General features: G+C 41.9%; 1 protein-coding gene across 1 annotated transcript in view; it reads left to right on the plus strand.

The window, feature by feature from the left end:
* Window positions 1-21,428, plus strand: part of MYO10 (myosin X) — a 214,619-nt gene that overhangs the window by 142,927 nt on the left and 50,264 nt on the right. The window lies entirely within an intron of this gene.

Genomic DNA, 21,428 nt, shown 5'->3' on the forward strand with positions numbered 1-21,428 from the left:
TTTGGTTTGAAATTCTTTGGCAAGCTCCAGGGTGGGATACACCTTTTTAGAAGAAATAGTTGGTGTGGTTTTTGTTGTGGTTGGTTTTTTTCATTTTAGTTTCTTTTGCTTTATTGTTAAACATGACAGAGAATCTGAATTCTAAGTAGTAATAATGAATTTTAAGGACTTCAGTTGGTTGTAACTAATTAGAAGACTCCTGAAATGTTGTCATCATAAGTTTTCATGGCTAGGCTCTGTGATTTTAGCTTTTTAATTCCATGGCTGATCAGAAACAATGTGAGTTTTAAAAGGAGAAGCTATCTAAACAAAGGAAATTTAGTATCAGATGTATACAGTTGCTGAGCCCAGGGCTAAATGGGCAACTTGCCTTAAAGTGTTGTTAAAAAGTTGAAATTATCTTGGTTTGGCAAACATCAGCTCTCAGTAACCCCTCTGAAGAGAGGAAAACCTCCACAAGACAGTCATGTCAGGGGCCCCTTATGTTGAAGAACTAGGTGTCATCCTCATAAAGATTAAGATAAGAAATCTGACCTCATCTGTTTCCCATGAGATCTGTGTTTATATAACTTTGCTGATGCTAAATCTTACTTTTTATATTGTTTACCAATTGCTTTAACTTAATACTACAGTGATTCCTTATTTATAGTTTAAAGATTCTTATTTATAAGAACCATGATATTGAATTCTCTGTCTTTTAGGAAGGAAAAACTGGGTATTCTCTTTAGTAAAGAATAACGTGTTCAGTTTGTTACCTTACTGTAAGGTGTGATGGTGAGAATGTGGCATTTGTATGACATGAAGTGGCCGAGACTGGTCTTATATAGAAGATCTGTGATGACTTAATTTAATGTGTATCTGTTCAGGTAATTTAAAAAGTAACTCATCTTTCCGTTTTTCAAATTTATATTAAAATGTTTTAGGTTACCACAAAAAATGACAACATAATATGTTGCTTTTTTGGCATAATATAGGAATTAATAGTTAAAACAGAACCATGTACCGTGTCAGCTGGTTTACATTCCACTTGCGTTGTTTCGTAACCCCGTGGGCAGTATCTACAAGACAATATAAATGGGCTTTGCATTTTCCGTCTACACTCACAGGAGCTGTTTAACTTCTGTCAGTGTTTCTTTCCTCTTCTTATAACAGAGATGATAATACCATATTTCATCCTTCAAACACACATGTTTTTTCCCAATATAAAGTCTTGGGTGTTGGGATGCATCTTACAGCTTACAGGGAGCCATAGTTTAATTGGAGCTCTTTTCCTTTCTTAGCGGTGTGTAACCTAATCATGCGGTTTTACAGCCATTGGGATCTTAGATTCAGTGAACGGGGGACCTACCATGCCATTGCTATTATAAGGATAGAAATTTTAATTTGAAAAACTCAGTCCCCCGCCGTGTTTTGGTTCTTTCTTGGATGGCATGGAGTTAGTTTTTCCTTTAAATCATAATAGCTTTTGAAATTAGGCCTGCTTGAAAACACTTCAGCAGCCAGAATATTGAAGAAATTACCTCTTTTGGATGTTTATTTTTCCTTGCTGGAATTTGATTGTGCCTAATTGCTTTGGTTTTTGCATTTTAAAAAATGAACCAAGCCAACCTCATGGTTCCATTGGTACTGGCTCCCAGCCCTTTTCATCTTCTGATCTGCGGTAGACACTGAATACACACCAAGAGATGGGCTGTAGAAGACTTTGAAAAAACATCTTGGTACCATTTTAGAGGCACCCCGAAAGCAAAGGCACAGACCCATGAACTGACTTGTCTGAGGCCTAAGATGTAAGTGTGATTTTAAGTGTGAAGATGCTATTTAGAACATGGAGATATTCAATTATGACTTGCTTAGCATCCATTTGGTTCCATTGAAAATATTAGAGTGTTACTGGTGATTGTGTTACATGAAACGTACGTAAACAACCCTCATTTGGAGTTTCTTATGAATTTTCTTTGGTCCAAAGATAGATGCTTCTAGAAATTTCACAGGGAAAATCTTGCCTTCCCTCGCCCCAGTGATGGGGAATGTGTATTTCCTGCGGAGAGAGATGAGGCTGTCTCCCCTCACCTCGTACTCTTCTCAAGTCATTGTTATCAGGGTGCTTGGGAGGTTGTGTTCAAATACATGTGGAGCCTGGGGCCCCAGAAGGAGGGAGAGGCGAGGAGGACTGGTTTGTCTGGGACAAGGTCGTGGGGGAATCATGGAATAGGAACAGAGGTTGGGGTATGAAAAGAAGCAGGATGGAGGTGGGGTAGTGCAGTCCCCAGGGATAGTGGAGCCCTCAGGAGTGGTGGGCCGCACCTCATAATACTCCTCCCTCTACCCAGCTTCTAGGGCTCAGCTCAAGGAGGTGAGTGCTGGATGCGGGGAAATAATCAGATTTCAGGAAGTGGTGAAAATAAGTTTTTGAAAATAAAGAGTGAATCTTTCTTCAAAAAAAAAACAGGGGGCTGGCCCCATGGACTAGTGGTTAAGTTCCGCGTGCTCCACTTTGGCAGCCTGGGTTCGGTTCCTGGGCACGGACCTATACCACTTGTCAGTGGCCATTCCCATATACAAAATAGAGGAGGACTGGCACAGATGTTAGCTCAGGGCAAATCTTCCTCCGCAAAAAAAAAAAAAAAAAAAAAAAAAAAAAAAAATATATATATATATATATATATATATATATATGTAGGTAGGTATTTTGAGCATCATTCAGGAATGTGGATCCGGGGTTTTGGCAGATTCTAGAGGTTGTTTTGGACTGGCTCCTTGACCAGAAAGGGATAAGAACGGCAGCTGTAAAGTCTATGGCCTTGAAAACGATGGCCTTAGAAAAAGCCAAGTATCTGCTTTTGTGCTTTTAGAAGCACATCCATGACTCTCATGGTGACCCAGTGAGTGTGAGCACACAGCCCCGTGGGCCCCAGGCCGGTAGCCTAGGCTGCCTCTCCTCCTTGGCAATGTCTGAACCTCAGAACAGGCACCTGGGCCTAAAGAATCTAGAAATCCTTTGTGGGAATACTGTGGGGTTTCTGTCTTTTGGGATTTTTGTGTTTTGCTTTGAAAAGCAGGTGCAAGCAGGGAGAATATAACTGAAATGCTGGAACAATTGTGTCAATTCAACTGTAATAACATGTGGACTGTTCTCTTTTTTATAAACAACTCATAGCTAATCTTAGGTGTTGTACAAAAGGCACTTGACTAGTCTCATTGAGAAATCCTCCTGGTGCTAAGTTATGAAGGGAATAAAAAAAGCGTACCTCTTCATAGGGGCTAGTCTGCAGCCTGCCTTTGGCCTTAGATGGCACTGAAGGATGTGATCCTCCACTAAGCTGAGAATTTTCGGAGTTGACGAAGGGCAGACCTCTCCATCGGACGATTTTTAGTTGGCGATGTGGCCTGTTAGCTTTTTTCTGTTGTGATTTGCTTAGGCAGTAGAGTTTCTGGCCCAAAGTGTCCACACCAACCCCAGGAGATCTCTGTATCAACAGGAACCTGCTTTGCCTCCTCAGAATTTCTCCCCAAGGGTGCCCCACGGCCTGTGATCTCACCTGCTCTCCTCGCCTGGTATTTTAGCCAATAAGTTCTAGTCAGAAAAGTCTGTCATTAACATTCCTCAGAAAAACCCTGAGGAGGTGCAGGGCAAAATTAAAGAAGGGAACGGACAGATAAATATCAGGAGAACTTGCCGGGGTGTGAGAACAGGTTGTGTGCAGTTCCCAGCCCCGAATGTGAGGTGGGGCCCACGCCCTGAGGAGCAGTCAGGGCTGTCACTGGAGCATGCCCGGCTGGCTCTGCTCACTGTTCCTCCGGTGGGTTGGATGTGAAGAGCACTGGAGTTCTAGGGGAGAAACGTCCTTGATTCCTGCAGCATCGTCTTTAAGCTTTAACCCGACATAACAGTATCCTCAAAGAGTCTGTCGAATCTTCTCCAAAAAGGCAGGACTTGGGTTGCCTGAATGGCCCTGGGCTGGGAGCTGGTGGAGGAAGTCTTCTAAGAGAGGCAGTTTATCCCAGGGAAGAGTGAGGAGAGGGAGGTCCATGCTGAGGGGAGGCTAGAGACCAGGCCCCAGAGGAAGGAAAACTGTGGGGTCTGTGAGGTGGACTGCAGTCATATTTGCTAGAAAATGGAATATCAAGCAGGAGAACGAAGCTGGAGACATAGGACTGGCCTGATTGTACTGGCCTTGTCTCGAAGCACTGTCTCCATGCCGTGAGACATGAGGACATGCAAACCATCTCACAGAGAAGTCCTCTTTGAGAGACTTCAGAGGATGCCAGTGCTTTGCACTAAAATGAATCCTGATGACCTGTCTCTCTCTCTTCCATGATGCCACTGTTGTTTTTTTTAAAGACCAAACATTTCTTTTAAAACTCCTGATGATAATGTGACACATTTCCTACCTAGAATTGTTTTTTCCTATTTTTATCCTTCCTGTATCTTTTTCTCTCTCATTTTATTCATCTTATTTCTCGTTAGCGTTACTGAATTTTATTCCAGCAAGTTTTCACATTTCTTTTTAGGCTTTGATCTCTCTACCTTAATCCTATTTTCTGAATCAAGTATTCCATAAATACAGAAGACCTTGACCAAGTACGACTTTGCAGGACCTGCCTCATCCATCTTTGCACCCTGTGCATGGCTCAGTGTCCAGGCTGTCGTATGTGCTCGGTAGATGTTGAATCAAATTGCTCATAAAAGGACATTGTAGAGATGCTCATGGTATGAGTGCTTAACTTTGCCAAAGATAAAGATTTACGTGCTATCTTTAATCCTTATCGCCACAGATTCCATTCTAGTTAATTTTTTTTTATTTTTCACTTCTGGATCATCTTTGATTTATGTAGATGGAGTCACCCTAGGGATGTACCCACAAGTCAGTATTAGGGAGACATCCTTAATATGATTCGGTCTTGCTATGTTAATGTGTTACTTCTTCCTGTCTACCTCTCACAGCTGGACCCTTCTCACACGTGGCCCTCCTAGGGTTCAGAGCCCTTTTGGAAAAGGCAAGCACAGGCCAGGGGCTCATTCACAAACACTTCTTCAAGTTGGGCCTGGTTCTTCATACTCAAATACTCAGATCTCTAAATGGGGCGTTCCCCCAGGGCCTTTGTCACCTACCATGATTGAGCAAGAAGGTCTGGATGTGTAAATCTGCCACATAACAAGGGTTTAATCTGAAAGGTTGAACATTGGGTTTTAGCATTTTGATGGAACTTTCTGGAATTATACATCATTCAGTTCAAACATTATCTATAACCGTATTTTATTGAATCTAAGACTCCCATAATTGTAAAACGCACGATTATTTATATATCATCACGGAAGCAAAAGGTCTGCCTATTAAACTGGAGCACAGGGCTGTCTTATCGCCCGCCCTTGGTTGTTGCTTTGCAAAAAGTGTGAAATGGAGGTCATACGTCCACTACAAATATTTGCTTCACTAATACCACAGTTACACCTCACCACTCTGTTTCCAGGCTTTTCTGCAGATAAAATAAGTTTCCGTTTTCACTGATGAATCGGTAGTGTAATATTTTGATTCCATTTAAAGGACAGCTGGACTCAGTGCGAGTGGTTCCAATAGTGTCATGATTTCCAAAGACAGTGAAAAGCTATGATTTTCTTGAATGAAATTCTTCATGCCCTGGTGTTGAATTCCGTCACCGTGGCTGTTTGGATGTCAGCGAGTCGTGGACACATCCCAATTTCAGGCATGTCGAAAGGGGGACATGTTTGCATGAAGAATTTATGAAATATGGTCTATTTATCCCCTTTAAATGTGACACAAAAGGATCATCCTTCCTCTTTGTAAATAACCCTCGAGGACAGAGAATTTGCTCTTTCCTTATACCTAAAGGCAGCCTGTTGTGTTTTCTTTGTTTTTTTTTTAAGCCCTTACTATTTACGGAAAAGGTCTTTCTTGTACTGAATGAGAAATCTGCATTTCTTCGTCTCCCTTTGCTGTTCTTTATCTGGTCATTTGAGAGTAAATGAAATGTCAGATAGATATTCACTCTTATGAGTATGTCAAATATATTTAAGCTCTTAATAAATATATTAAGCTCAGTAAGCACACATTTCCCTGCTCTAGTAAACAGTCTCCTGAGCAAAATTTTACCTCAGGATTTTCATTCAAACATCAGCACATTATGCTACATCTTAATCTTAAGCCTCTTGTGGGCAACTGGTTTGGTAGAGCTTTGCTTCCTACTGACTATGCTTGTCTCAGTCGTGTTTATTTTTTCTGTTCCTTCCCCTGGGACTATTTTCCCACTGCTGCTTTAACCAGGCCACCCGCCACCGCCCCCACCCCCAGCTGCGCCCCCTCTGTGCTGCGCTGTCGAGGGGTTACCTGCAGAATGTGGGTAACTAGGTCATTCATTCGTGCTCCGCATCAAGGGCTCCACTTCCGCTGGGACTCCGGGCGTGAGGAGGTGCCCTCGGCCCAGGCCCAGCACATCCTGTGAGTGTGGCTGTTGCAGAGCCGCACAGGTGCAGGGGCCAGTAGGGCAGTGGGATGAGATAGAAATAGATCAAAGGTGTGTGCCTAGGTTTCTGTCCAGCCTCTTGTCACAAAGCAGTCATGTGGCCTTAGAATTGCTTCCTCCTCTCCTAAAGTGTGTATGATGACAGTGCCTGCTTAAGGGAGCGATTGTAGTATTAAATAACGCAGACGTGAAGCGGCTACACTCGACTGTATGAAATAATTCATATTTGCCTTTTATGTTCGGGATGGAGAATATGCTGGACGTTTTTAAGCTCACCTCATCCTTCCAAGTTTAACCCCAAATTTAATCTGAATCACAGGAAAATCTATGACTATCACCAGACCTTTTCCTTTTGGGTTTAGTTTTAAATCACATACCTTTGGCAGATTGTCCTAACTAGCTTCTTCTTTTTTTTTTTTCTAAATTTCCTTTAGTCCTTGACATTGTTATGGAATGAACATTTTTATTTCAGTCTTTTTTAACTTCATAGACTATTTTTAGAACATTTTTAAATTTACAGAAAGATTGAAGATATAATACAGAGAGTTCCCGTATTACTCCTCCCAACACACACACACACAGTTTCCCCCGTTATTAACATCTTTCATTAGTGTGGTACATTTGTTATAATAATGAGCCAATATTGATACATCATTATTCAAGTCCAAAGTTAACATTAAGGTTCACTGTGTCTTAGGTTCTTTGAGTTTTGACAAATGCATGCCGTCATGATGTTTCAAAATGCCAGATGTTCATAATCTGTTCACAATGCAATGAACATTTTTTTCAAGTAATATTTTATAAGAATAGGTTAGTTTTCAATTGCCTGGCCAAAGGTGAAGCATTGAGAATGAATTTTTTATTGCACATGATAAAATGTGAATGATATTGTTTTATGTAGAGGAGACTAAAATAGAGCGAAAGTGTGTTGGAGAACCAGGGAGTTAGAACTTTCTAGAACTATCTGGATTATCAGCCCCTTTGACTCCTCTCTACAGTCTTACAGCCTTTTGAGGTGGTTCCATTGCCCCTGCATACTCACTGGAAAATGCCCAGGGCATTCAGTAACCTTCCATAATTCTTCCTGTCTGATTGCCACTCATGTCACCTGTCTCTAGCTGTAGCACCCATGGCCAGCATCTTTGACTTTTGAGAACATCACATGCAAACAACCTGTAAAAAGGCAGCTCTACCTTTTCAGGAAATTTTAGTAAAGGAAGCATTAAAGCAGCCATTCTTCTCCCTAAACAAAACAATCCCGGTAAACCCCTCAGTGGTCACTTGAATCCTGTTTACCGAGTTGTCATGGCAACTATTCAGTAGCGCTATGTAAAGACCAGGATAAATAGCCATAAATGAAGCTAGGCTCAAGTGAAGACTGTTGTTCTCAGGATAGTCTTTCCAAGGTCACAACTAAATGGCTTGATTTTTGTCCCAAGGCTTTTTTTTTTTTTCAGTAATAGGTTATCTTTTAAAATCGAGAGTCTTTGCGCCTTCAAATGTATTTGCACATTTATTGGTGCATATGAGGTGGTTAGTTAGCTCCTGCAGTCAAAAGTGTCTTCAGCAATTCCTCTCCCACCAGCCTCCCCAGGCTGGACTTCCTTTCAGTAGAATCAGGAATGAATTAAGCAAGCAGAGCCCGAGATACCGCATAAAAGACTGGGAACACCAGCCAGCAGAAGAAAGCCGGTTTTTGTGTCTGTCGACTCAGATGCTCGTAGCCTGGACTGCTAAAGATGCAGCCATTTACAGTGGACAAAAACTGAAGGGGGGAAAAGAAACCCAAGGTAGGGTTTTTTTCTTATTTGCGCCGCTTAAAAGTTTCATGTACCTTGCGATGATCGTGGTAGTGTAAAATTTTGCAGAGGAATTTTTTAAACTGAGAGGAGCAGGTTTTACTGTCCCGCTGAGCGCCAGAGTTGTTTAGTTTCTAAACAAGTGGGTGAGTGCTGATTTTGATTGCCTGGACAAGTTTGAACTACTAATGCTTTGTAAAAATCAAGGATGTAACCCACCTATCAGATAAGGCATTGATAATGCAAGATATTTTTGATATGGAATTCACCTTTCCTAGGAAAAAAAATCGTCTTTAATATTAGGTGGCAAGAGGAAATTTTTAGTGGTGGTTTCTTTTGTTTGAATTTATTTCAACGAATTTCTCTTTAAAAATTATACACTACAGTCTTACAGCTTTTCCTTGCCTTGCACTTTATTTGAGCCTTGAAAGAAATCTGCACAAAAAAATCATCTCTTTTTAAATCGTATTATAAAAACGGGAGAAGTTACGGGGTTGAATGGTCATCTGTTGAATATTATGTGCTGTTGCACACAAGCACACACATGCCGGGATTTTGCAATCTGCCTGGAGAAACCTGATGAGGCACATTTTGTTACGATTCTCGTATTCCCCCCAAGTAGATGTTCCCAAAGAAAAGACATAATGAAGAGCGACTGAAATGCTAATTTCTGCCTCCCCCGGACAGATGATTGTGTCCTGTTGATTTCTCTTCAGTTGCTAAAAGTGCCCTTTAAGGGAGTAAAGGTTTTAAATGTGAAGGTAGTCTTTCATATTAAATTGAGTTCAATTTAAAAGAAATGAATAATAATGTGGCCGACTACTACTTAGCTAAATCTGCTTTCATTAAGATAAATTTCTAGTGCTCAGTGAAAACCAAATGTTAGAATGTTTCGTGTTTTTACCTTCAGTTTTTAAAAGCTTAAGAGTAATTAATCTGACATAAAATTAATTACCATGCTAAGAGAAAGGTGGAGCAGAAGTCATCTACGGAAAGGGACCACGTATTTCTGCCTCTCGCATCGTGTTGAACTTCTGTGTTGTCTCACCTGCTTTTCTGTGTAGTTTAAATATGTGGATCCCCAGTTCCAGAATCTCATTGTTACTCGCAAGAGGGCTTGAATGACAGAATACGGAAATAATTCACTCTTTCTCAGTACCATGGCATGTTAAAGAACACATTCAGGAAGATATTTGATTAGAGAGATCACCCCAGTCTGGCCTGTGTGTTTCCCACCTGGGAGGTGCCGTTTGCCAAGATGGGGTGAACATTTTCCCCTGTGCCTACCGTGAATGGCAGCCAGGGCCTCCCCACTGCAGCCCACCAGCTGTGCATTTCTACTTGGGCTGAGCCCAGTGAACTTAGTGAGCAGCGCCCAGTCAGAATAGCAGTGCCCCTCCAACGTGTGAGCCAATCCCTGACCCAGACCATCTGTCCGTCATAGACAGGCTGCAGATTTTTTTTTTTGGTCCTCTAGCATAAGTGGCCCTGCATTCGAATTTTTACAGGCAGCTCCCTTAACGCTCCATTTGTTCTAAACTTAATGCCACTTTGCTCTAAAACTCACTCACCAAAGCTGTGGCTCCCTTCCATGACTCTGGAGCAAAGGGCCCGAGTTTGAGACTGGAGACTAGAGGTCAGAACTGGGGGTAGATTGCGGCAGGGTGTTCAGGCTCAGAGTGTCAATTTCCCTGGGTTTTTGAACATTCATGGAGAAGGTCCTCTGTGGCTCCTCCCTCTCCTCAGCGTTTCATTGTGATCACCTTTGACCCTGGGGGTGTCCCCTTTTTCTCCCTCAGGCCAGCTCTTTTCTTGATACTCAAAAATACTACTACAAAAAATAGTAACAGTAATAAAAACACCACCACAATGCTTACTGGGTTTTGCCTTCACCCCTCCCCAATATAAAGGCAGTACTTACTGATTATAGAATATTTGGAAAATATGCAAAATTCAAAAAACCCTTTAATTTACAGTTACCTATAATTTTACCACCCAGAGACAATCCTGCTTACACTGTATTATGTATACTTTCTTTTCCTTAAATTGGGATTATAGTCTACCTTAATTTTGTAACTTACTTTTTTTTTTTAACTTAACTGTATCTTAAAACATTCCTATGCTTTTTTCATGACTGTATAGAATTCTGTCAGTGTGCTTTAAGTCAAATTTCTATTATTGGATTATTTCCTTTATTTGTTGTAAACAAAGCTGCTATATTATTCATTGTATAAATACTTGTGCACATTCAAGCCATTTCCTTCAGATAAATTCTGGGAAGTTCATTTGCTAAATCAGGGTATGCACATTGTTATGACTTTGATATATACATACACACATGGCCAACTTGCTCTTCATTAAGGCCAACAACAAACAGAGAAGAGTTTTTGCAATATATAAGCATGCTTTTAGAACCTTAATATATAAAGAACCCTTACAAATCATTAAGAAAATAACAAATGTTTTAGTAGAAAAATGAGTAAAACACATGAACAAGAAATTTGCAGAAGGTGAAATACAAATGGAAAGTTACCCAATAACCTCAATAGTATAATCAAAGAAAAAAAACTTAAAATAGTGAAATAATTTTGCCAGTGTAAAGATTGAATGAGTTTTTTTGTTTTGTGTTGCTTTTTAATAACACTTCCCAGAATCTGTGAATATTTGAAGAAACTACCATTAATGTACTCTGCTACTGGGAGTTTAAATTGTTGCACACTTTCTGAAGGACAATCTCATCCTGTCCTCTTGATTTGACTTTTTCTGGCCTCCCCTGGGACCACATTCCATCAGTTATTCTCTCTTGTGTGTCAAGAGTTCCTTCTCCCTGGAATCTGTCTCCCTACTCACACTTTCTTTGTATTAAAAAAAAATTATATGTATATATTTATACATATAAAGGGGAGGGGAGGTGAGAGTGAGTAGGAACTTGACTGGGTCCCCACCTTGAGCAGTCTTCTTTTCACTGCTAAGCATCTCTAAAAAGAGTCCACACCCATTTTCTTATTTCTAATCTATGCCATCCAATCTGCCCTTGCCTCCCTTCTGCTGAACACTTCCAGGTACAGTTCCGTCTGCCCTGCCCTCCTAGTCCCCACCCCCACCCCCAGGCCTGTGACTTCCGCAGCCGCCGCCTCCTTCCTGGCACCTCTCTGACCCTCTCGCTCTTGACTGGCTCCCTAGATATAGGTATGGCCGCAGGTTCTGCCCTCACCTCCTCCCCTGCCTCGTTCCTAAAGAAATGCTCTCTTCTCTGACTCAACTCTCAGCCTAGGTGAGTACCATTCCACTCTTTTCTCCCAGCCTGAAACCACCTCTGAGCTTTAGCCTCCTAGCCTAATTTTGTACCCTACTTTTTTTCTAGTCCTCTAAAGTTTCTGGTTCTGTGCTGGTCTTCATCACCTGGCCAGCACTTCAAATGGAAATGTGTCCATAATTAGCCCTCACAGGCTTTACCTTCCACCTCAGTTCTCGGGCTTTTCCTATTTATCAGGTTAGGGAGAGTGTCTCCAGCTTGGCACTGCTGACCTTTTGGATGGGATGGTTCTTTGCTGCGGGGCACTGTCCTGTACATTGTAAGATGTGTAACAGCAGCCCGGCCTCCTACCCACCAGATGCCAGTAACAGCCCCCTCCCCGAGATGTCTCCAGACATTTCCGGACGTCCCCCAGGGGGCAAAACTGCCCCTGGTGGAAAGCCACTGGATTATGGTGCCAATGCTGATTATTTCTTGGTTTTTATCCTTATTTTTCCTTTGTTCTTGGTAAAAATGGCATCTATGTACAATTTATTTTTATTAGCACTCGTTATGGCTTTGAGCCTTGTGTTTAACTATTGAATATACGGTGAAGATAGAAAATTGCATATCATTTGATGTGTTCCAGATGTATTGAGTCATTAAGTTAAACATATTATTGTTTCCTTTCCTAGTAAGTAGTATTAGAAAATGTTAAATGGGAGAGGGCTCCCTTAATATCAGTGTGCCTTGCACGATTATGTAATTGCTCTGTGCTATCCACTTTCTCAGATGAATGGCTGTCCTAGTTTCAGCCACTCTGAAAGGATAAAACAGCTCATTAAAGTGTGCCAAATGCTTCATTTGTCAGTATTTCACTTAAAAGGGAATACTGTTCCGCTTTGGAATTGCACTGTGATGTACTCGAAGTTTGCCTTTATGAAATGAAGGAAAAGTATCTCTGCTAAAAACATTGTAGCACCCCCCCCACTCCGCTCCTCTCCACGTTTATAATAGTGAAAATTTCACGAGCAAACACGTTTCAGATAGTATTTAGAGACGTTATTTTAAAGTCTCTTTAGATTGACAGGAAAATAAAGTTTGAATATGCCTGATAAGGTTGGATAGCAGATTTCAGCTTTGGAGCTGATAGACAAAGGGACAAGGGTTTAAATATGAAATCTTTCAGGCATACCTTGATATTGTTTTCGATGGAACAGTTTAAGATTATTACAATACACAAGGAGAGAACTAGGACACATTTTGCTGAGCCAAATAAATAGATAAATAAATCCCACAAGATTATTGGAGCCAAATCTAAAGCATCTTTCATATGTTAATTGTGGCTTGAGAAATTGCAGAAGAAGAATGAGCCTGATTTCTTCTTTTCTTTTCCTTCTCTTTCTCTCTTTTTTTTTTTTTTTTGGTTTGTTTGTTTTGGTGTTAACTCTGAAACATTGGCCTATGTATTTGATTATTCACTGACTTCATTACATCAATTCCAGTACAGCTTGGACTATTCAATTTATGTTGGACCACAGTTACAGCTCTTAGAGCCTTTAATTGGAGGTACCTTGCAAATTAGGGAAATGAGGTCCTTTGTGGAGGCAGAAGGGCAGGTTGGACCTGGTTGTGATGTCATTTGATTGGGATTTCCAGGATTCTAGCACACCTGTTAGTACTCACGGCCAGGTATCAAAGGAGCACAAAGGTACAACAAAACTGCAAAGCTCCGTGTAACTGACCATCTCTTGGAGCAGCCATTGTTTATTGCCTGTTGCATCAGCACACGGGCCCCTTCTCTGCAGGAGCCCCTGCTGTCTGGAGCTGTGCTGGAAGCATTTCCTGGTTTGCATAAACTTGGGGCTCTGCCAGTGTCCACAGAGTTAAAGCCTTTCCCTTCTCCTGCTCGATTAAAAAGAATTAACTACAATACAATTGCCGCTTGTTCTGCATTACTCACCTTGCCCGCTCAGAGCACGTTCACTCTCCTTGTTACAGCATGTTGATAGAAAGTGTTTAAATGATTGAGAAGGTGGTTTGCGAATATTCGAAGGGCCTTTAGCCACTGGCCTGGGTGCACAGGTCTTTTTTGTTCTCTGTTCTGGTCATTTTGGTAAACATGCCTAAAACACAGATTGCTCTCTATTGGGTGCTGTGGGGACCATAAACTGCCAAGGATACAGAGCTGAGAGGGAGCACTGATGTGTGGGTATCAATGAATAGACACTCTTCAGTTAAATATTAACTACATTGAGGGGTTGGGTATAGAAATAAAGGAAGGAGTAGAGATGAACAGATCATGTCTGAATCATTTCTGTTTCTGTTCATACTGACTGGCCTCAGATCATGGTTCACAGTGCCAAAACACTGATGGGGGAAAATGTGGAGACAGACCCAGCAGGATTTTTTTAGAGTGTTCACCAGTGTATGATGTATCATAGTGGTGTTTCTAAGCAGCACTGGTCCCACATGGCCTAGTCCCCTGGTTTTATTGCCTAAATCACAGAATTTAAACTCTAATTCAACTCTTATCCCAACCAGCCCAGTGACTGTAGCACTCAGTTAACTGGGCCTGTTTTTACATATTCTGGGACTAATGGCATAAGACTTTCCTAATTCTCAGAGAACTAGTTGATTTTGTTGCTGTTGGCTAGTGAAATAAGGCAGTCTGTCTTTCAGACAATATATGGTTAACAGGATGATAAAACACATTACTCTTTAAACATTTCTGGTTTGAAATGATTAACGAAGCTGTATCAGGAGGCCTTGTATCCTGGTGGACTGAGCGAAGTTTTACAGGAAATGCTGTGGTCACTGCCCTTCACCAGCCAAGTCTCATTGGTCTGTCATTAGGCCTCAAATTTCTCATGGATGGAGTGAGGACAGAAGTCACCCATTTTTAGGGTGGTTACAGGATTAATTGTGATCATGTCTGTAAAACTCTAGCTCACACTATGGCACACACTGACCACAGATGGTCATGGTGGCTAATAAATAATAATTATCACGTTTGTCACTATGGAAAGAGGCAACATACGTGTCTTGGTAGAGACCACTGATACCAATTGTGTGGCTATCCCAGCATATAGAGGTGTTCATCCCCTCCTGACTTGTCGTTTGATCTTACTCACCACTTACTGAACTCAGCACCACGTCTTCAAATAGAGTTTGTGAAGGACATACATTCATTTTGGGGTAGATGTAGGGAAAGACAAATTCATGGGAAAAGTATTATCAGAACCCCTGAAAACTTTTTTTTTTTTTTTTTTTTTTTTTGCTGAGGAAGATTCACCCTGAGCTAACATCTGTCGCCAAGCTTCCTATTTTTTGTATGTGAGCTGCCACTGCAGCATGGCCACTGACGGGCCAGTGGTTTAGGTCTGTGCCCAAGAACCGAACCCTGGCCACTGAAGCAGTGAGAGTGCTGAACTCAACCACTGGGCCACCAGGGCTGGCCCTGAAAGCTATTCTTTAAACCCAAGAATGGGAAGCATGGTGAGTGTTCAGTGAATTGGATCACGAGAGGAAGTGAATGAAATATGTTATTCCAAGAATGGGGGAGGAGAAAGAGTGTTTCGTTGTCATATATAGATTTTCTGTTTCCTGTGTCAGTCTTGGATTTAGGGGCATGTTCTCTCTTTCCCTCTTTTTAAATCTCTTTTATTTTTTACCATTTTGCTTAGTCAGTGGAACAGTCTTCAACTTAAAACTCTTTCTTTCATACTAATTCTTGGGCACCAGTGTCTTGAAGAAAAGTGCCAGGTTGCACATGAGCCAGTGTGGCATCTCACAGGTTGGACACTTTCCTGAAGTAGGGGGCATCCAGATTTAAGCATCTTGAGTCACACAACCCAGAAGCCTGGCCTCAGGGTCTGCCGCGATGCTGGGAGTCTTGCGAGGCCCCGGGGGTGGGAATAACGTGGCCTTTGAGCGTCGGTGACCTCCCGTTTCCTAGCAACTGCCAACTGCTCCGAGGAATATTTTGTGGCGTTCCTAATTTATACTTAACCGATATTGGCTGTGTCCAAGGCTGGCTAATTTCCCATTATGACTTGCAGACAACCACTTTAATACATGAATAAGCAAGAGAAAGGACTCCTAGGAAGCTGCTCTCACCAACACCCCGTTCCCACCAGGCCTTCATTTTCCCTCTGGACCGTAGAATTTACCAAGGACTTGCTAGTATGTTACCGTTTCTCTCAGGGCAGACTGCACTGAACAGTTTTCAAGGAAAGTTCTCCCTTTGATTTTTTCTGATATGCCAGCCTATATTCGTGAATATTTGTAAATCAGCTATGTCTATTATCAAAGAGGTGATTCTTTCCTTAGCTATATTCTTTCGAGCAGATGTAGAGTGGTCACTTCAGCTCAGTTTCTTCCCGTATAAATGGGATCATGGGATGGGGTGATTTCTCAAGCCCTTCCAGCTCTCAACTAGCATGAATCTGATGAAATGATACTCTTCCTAATACTTGACGTCTCTGGTTTTTGGCTCAGATTTTTCCAAGTTGCTCTATTTATTTTCACACTTTTTATGGCAGTTCAAACTCCTCGTTCCTAATTTCACTTTTTATTTATTTGTCTCTGAGAACCATTATTTTCTTCTGGATCCTAACTTTAAAGAAAAATTTTTTTTTTTTGAAACTGGGTATAGTGAATGATCTCCGTCTCCCAGCAGATCAGAAGTTTTTTTGTCTCTGAAGTTCAAACACCTTAAAGGAAGAAACCACGCAGTATATCGTCCTGATTATTGTCTGTATACTAACATTATACTAACATTATCATGGTGGCATGTCTTGGTACCTATTGATGTAGCATTATAAAAATAATAACTCTGGCCAGGTATTAGAGATCTCAGTTTGACAAATTTTCTGGGCTGTGGACGTTGAAGAACCTGTGGCTGCTGGGTACATATCCCTCTTAGTTTTCCTCCTCATCCTCATCGTCCCTTTTCTAGCTCAGCATCCTTATTGCTTTCACATAACCTTGGTGATTGTATAAGTGAGTTGGTAAGTTCCACAGCTATTTTAGCATTTTAATGACTGACTCGAGCCTCCTCGCCAACATCTACAAAGAGACACAGCTGCCCTCCTAATTTGTATTTCTCAGCATGACTTTTCAGAGCGAGTCTGAATAAAGGGCCTATGACCAGTTCAATATGGCGGACAGAGAAGGAGAACTAGAAGAGTGATGAACACAGTGAGATTGAAGTTTAGTTTTGCAAGATAAAAAGCGTTTAATGACATTCATTAGATAAAATGGCAACAGATCATACCCAAGAGGGAGGCTGCTCTGTGAGGCTTTCCAGCTGGGATTTATGCTAAAGGGTGGACCTTCTGTTGTCTGTACCAGGGCTTGTGGTCTGATTTAGAACAAATCTTTTGTCCCTCCCTCCCTCCTCCCCTTTTTCTCTGTGTCTTTTTAAGAGTCTCTTTCAACACATATTAATTGACTCTCAGGATAGATTTTTATTTTTTTGAGGAAGCTTAGCTTCTGAGCTAACATCTGTTGCCAATCCTCCTCTTTTTTGCTGAGGAAGATTGGCTCGTGCCCATCTTCTCCCACTTTATATGGGACGCCGCCACAGCATGGCTTAATAAATGGTGCGTAGGTCTGCGCCCGGGATCTGAACCTGCGAACCCTGGGCTGCCGCAGCGGAGCACCTGAACTTAACCACTATACCACTGGGCCGGCCCCTAGATTTTTCTTTTTTATATCTTAAATTACTCAACCCCTAATTTTAAGTTTCAACTCAAAATTTAAATTTGCCCCTCCAACCCGACCTCTCATCCTTCCATTGTTTTTACTCCCTCACTTGAATACAGTGTTCCTTTCCGTTGCACTGACCCTCCGTCCCTTCGTTTCTCTGGATCTCTCCGTGAGTCCCCTTTGGAATTTCATTAATGCTTTGCCTCAGTTGGATTCATTGGTCAGCCTTTCAAAAATTTTTTTAAAGAGCATAGCATACATATTTTAAAAAGCGCTCAAATCATAAGTGTCCGTCTGAATGATCAAAATGTGAGCCCAGGTGTAAAACAATGTCCCAGGTCAGGGAGGAGGTGGTGAGCCATTTAGTCATCAGCTTGTGGCTTCTGTGAGATCCCTGACCCTTCCTCTCTCCAGATGGCCAGGCTTGTCTCAGCTAATGCCCGTGGTTTCCTCCCTGTCTCAGATTCCACGGTGTTGCTGGACAATATGGAGAAACGTGCTTTGGTGGGTTCTCGTTCACATTTGTGCTGGCCTCATAGGAGGAGACCTCCCTGCTCTCCCTCCGTCCCTCCGTTGGTGCCTTCCCACACTCCTGAACCTGATGTCAGTCTTCCCACCCCAGCATGTGACCTCACCTTGTAATCCACCGAAGGACTGGGAGCATCTGTCAGTAGCCAACTCGCTCGCCCTCCTCCGCAGCGTCCAGTTTCTCTGTCTTCCTCCCTTAGTCAGGTCCTCGCTGTGTTTTGAGTGCTATGTTCCTAAAACTACCCTGTCGCAGGCCATCTGGCTGTCTGGCTGCTTCAGATGAGGCCACCACCGAGTAGTTCTCCCTGTGGCCACAAAACCTGGGTCCGTACATTCTGTCTTGGATTCTGATCTAGATTTGAACTTGAACCCTGTGTTGTCCATCTTGCTTTGGCGTAATATACCAGCTTGTGTTGCCACTGCCAACCTCTGCTCCATTATTGACTTGCCTTCTGGATATGTGAGGCTTACAGTGTTAACCACTATAGAGTTTTAAGCTATGCACCCACTTTGCATTATCACCATGGATCTGATCTTTCTGGAGTCTAAGCCCATTCCCTGCTGGCGTCCCCTCCTTCCCAGGGGTATTCCTTCTCCCTCCACAGGACCTTGTCCATCATATGTCACACACACTTGCTACCCCCTCAGTCTCTCTCCAGGCAGACTCTGACTCTTCAGTGACAAGACACAGAATAACTCAGACAACAGCGACCTATACAGTTTAACATATAAGTGTCACATTTGGTACGAAGCACTTGTTTAGAGGCTCCACAATATTGGGGCTTCGCATCTGTGAGTCTGAGATTCTCTTGGTCCTTCCGCAAGGTTGCAAAATGGCTGCCGTGGTGGTAACCATCACATCATTACAGAACATCCTTATTCAGTTCTTTCAACAGATAGTTTTCAAGCGCCTGTTGTGCTCTTGGGATGCATCTCTGAATAAAGCAAATAAAGACCTTGTCCTCTTAAAGTAAACATTAACCCCTGAAAGGAATTGGAGCTGGGCCAAAAGGGGCTGCTCTCCTTTTATTAGGAAGAAAAACTCTTACCCAGGAGTCCCTTAGTAGATTTGCCTCTCATCTCCCTGGTCTTGGCTTCTCTGCTTGGTTCTAGGGCCAGACGGGAGCCTGTGGCTGAGCCTCGCTCCACCGGAAGCTAGGAGAGTGAATATCTGGCAAAGGTGAATGGGTTTGCAGAGTTGGCTTGGAATGATCTCACTCCCAGGACAGCTGCCCTGGGTACAGTGGGAGTTCCATTAACAAGGGAGGCTTGATGGGCACCCTCTGGAGAATAAAACTTCAGATGAGGAGTGGAGTAGATGAAGATAGAAAGATAGAAATACAAAAATGTTTGGATTTTATCTTGTGTATGGTTTGGAGAACTTTTAACAGAGATGTGATATCAGATTTTCTGAACAGGCGTTTTACACTTGTAACAGTTTTGAGGAAGGATTTAGATAAATACACTTTCCTTATCCGTTGAGCCTGATCTGACATTAAACAATAGAAAGGGAAAATAAGTCTAGTACTTTATGCAAAATTAATGAATAATATTGTAATAACGGATTTGTGTACACAAGAATATGAAGAAGTTTGTTATAAGCATTACTCAAAATTCCCATTAGTACTTTCTAGAACAGCACTTCTCAAACTATACATTGAAAGAGCAGTTCTTTTTTATTATTGCCCATTTGTCGTGGACTGGTACTTTTGAAAAATACAGTAAGAAGGATGTGGCCATGTCATATTGCTGTCAAGTTCCTAAGAGCTTACTCTCACTTTCGAGATCCATCTCCTCATGGACCAGCAGCAGTCACAGGCAAGCCTGGAGTCTCGCCCTCTGGTTTTCCTATGAGCACGGAATCTAGACACAGGTCCTAGTCTTACCAGTCACGTGACCTTGGGCAAGTCACTCAGGTTGCATCCACTTCACTTCCTCCATGTGTATAATGGAATTATATTCCTGGCTTGCCCACTCGCCCTAGTAGGGTTCTTTGAGATTTAATTAAGGTAACGAAAATCCTTGGTACGGAGTAACCCATATTTAAACAGTAGGTACCATTATTTGCGGTTTCATTTTAATTCAGGAGGGAAACCATAGCTTGCTTTCAGTAGAGAGGGTTAAATGCCAGCTCCACCTTCGGCGATCTAGGGGTCTCCTTTTTGCAAGAACACACTGCTCTCTGTCTTCCCCACACGGGTGGCCCAGGATGTCCACAGGAAAGCCCTAGGCACCTCATCCGCAAGACAAGGAGTGAAGACCAGGAACTTCCTTGCGGGGTTTGCTGGGAATTCATGGCCCAGAGGGAGGCAGAGCAGGGGTGTCTGCATCCGGTGTGTGCAGGAGAGGAGGTAAGGAAACCCACCAGCGTGCGGTATTCTACAGTCATGGGCAGTGAGAGGAAGGGAAGTCAGAGCAGCAGGTGCAAGGGCCGTTGTTCAGAGCAGGAAACCGGAAAGGGATAAGAATGGAAGAAAGAAGCTGTGGACGAGGGCGGGCTCGTGTTCTTGTAACTCAAGGAAGCATTCGACCAAACATTAAATACGTGTGGTTTTCAGGCATTTGCGGGTTTTGGAAACAAGTGTGTGACTGGGGCACAGTGGTAGCTAAGATTCAAGTGAGTAAATATCCCACGGACACAATTAAAGAGAAAATGCTCATACTGAACGTTGGGGATCTGTCAGGCATAGCCTTTCCGAGCATTTCTTTGTCAGATTTGGGGAAAAAGAGGATTGGAGTGTATGTGCCCTTATTTTGGCCTGTTCAATCTGGCTTTATTACAAATTCCCCCCTGGGGCTGCTCTTCATCATTACCGGAGGTGCTGAAGATGCTAGGCTCAATGATTCATTTAAAAAAACAAACAAAACTTAATGTCCTAGGAATATTTTGGAATGACGTTGAAAACGAAATAGAAATTTGTTAGGAAAATAAAGTTAGTGTGTTTTGTTTGAGAATCATTGTCTTGATGTTCAGACTTTATTTGAAGTTAATGGAAATTCTTCCTGTCTAATTTGTTTAGAGTCATTAGCCTCCTGAAAACTGTTCATGGGGTCTCTTCTGTTTTACATTATTTGAGTGAGTGCTGTTTTTCATCTTTGAAAAATCATGTTTTTAGTAAGAAGTAATGTATTTTCTTTTAGTCTCTATATAAGCCTTGTATTAAAATAGTCTGACAGTTCATTTGCATAAAACATGCTCCAAGTATTAAACAAATGCAAATAGAATTATAATGTTAAGCTTTGTTCTTCCAGTGTCCAAGTAGACCAGAGGCTCAGCCCAGTTAGAACAGCACTGTCCAGTAGAAATATAATGAGTCATGCATGTAATTTAAATTTTTCCAGTAACCACATTTAAATAGTGTAAAAAGAAGTTAGTTTTTGTGAAATTGGTTTTAACAATGTATTTTAGCCCAATACATCCAAAATGTTAGCATTTCAATATGTTATGAATTTGAAAATTATTAATGAAACTTTACATTATTTTTTTCATATTGATTTTTTGAAATCTGTTGTATAATTAGCTTTAGAGTACAATTTAGTTTGCACTATTTGAGTGCACTATTTGCCTGGCTTTCGTTTCTCTAACTCGGGGGTCAGCAAAGTTTTCCCGTAACTGGCTAGATAGTAAATAATTAAGGCTTTGCCATTGTCCTATGAAAGCAATCACAGAC

The sequence above is a fragment of the Diceros bicornis genome, chromosome 20 (assembly GCF_020826845.1).
Source record: "Diceros bicornis minor isolate mBicDic1 chromosome 20, mDicBic1.mat.cur, whole genome shotgun sequence".
NCBI classification, from domain to species: Eukaryota; Metazoa; Chordata; class Mammalia; order Perissodactyla; family Rhinocerotidae; genus Diceros; species Diceros bicornis.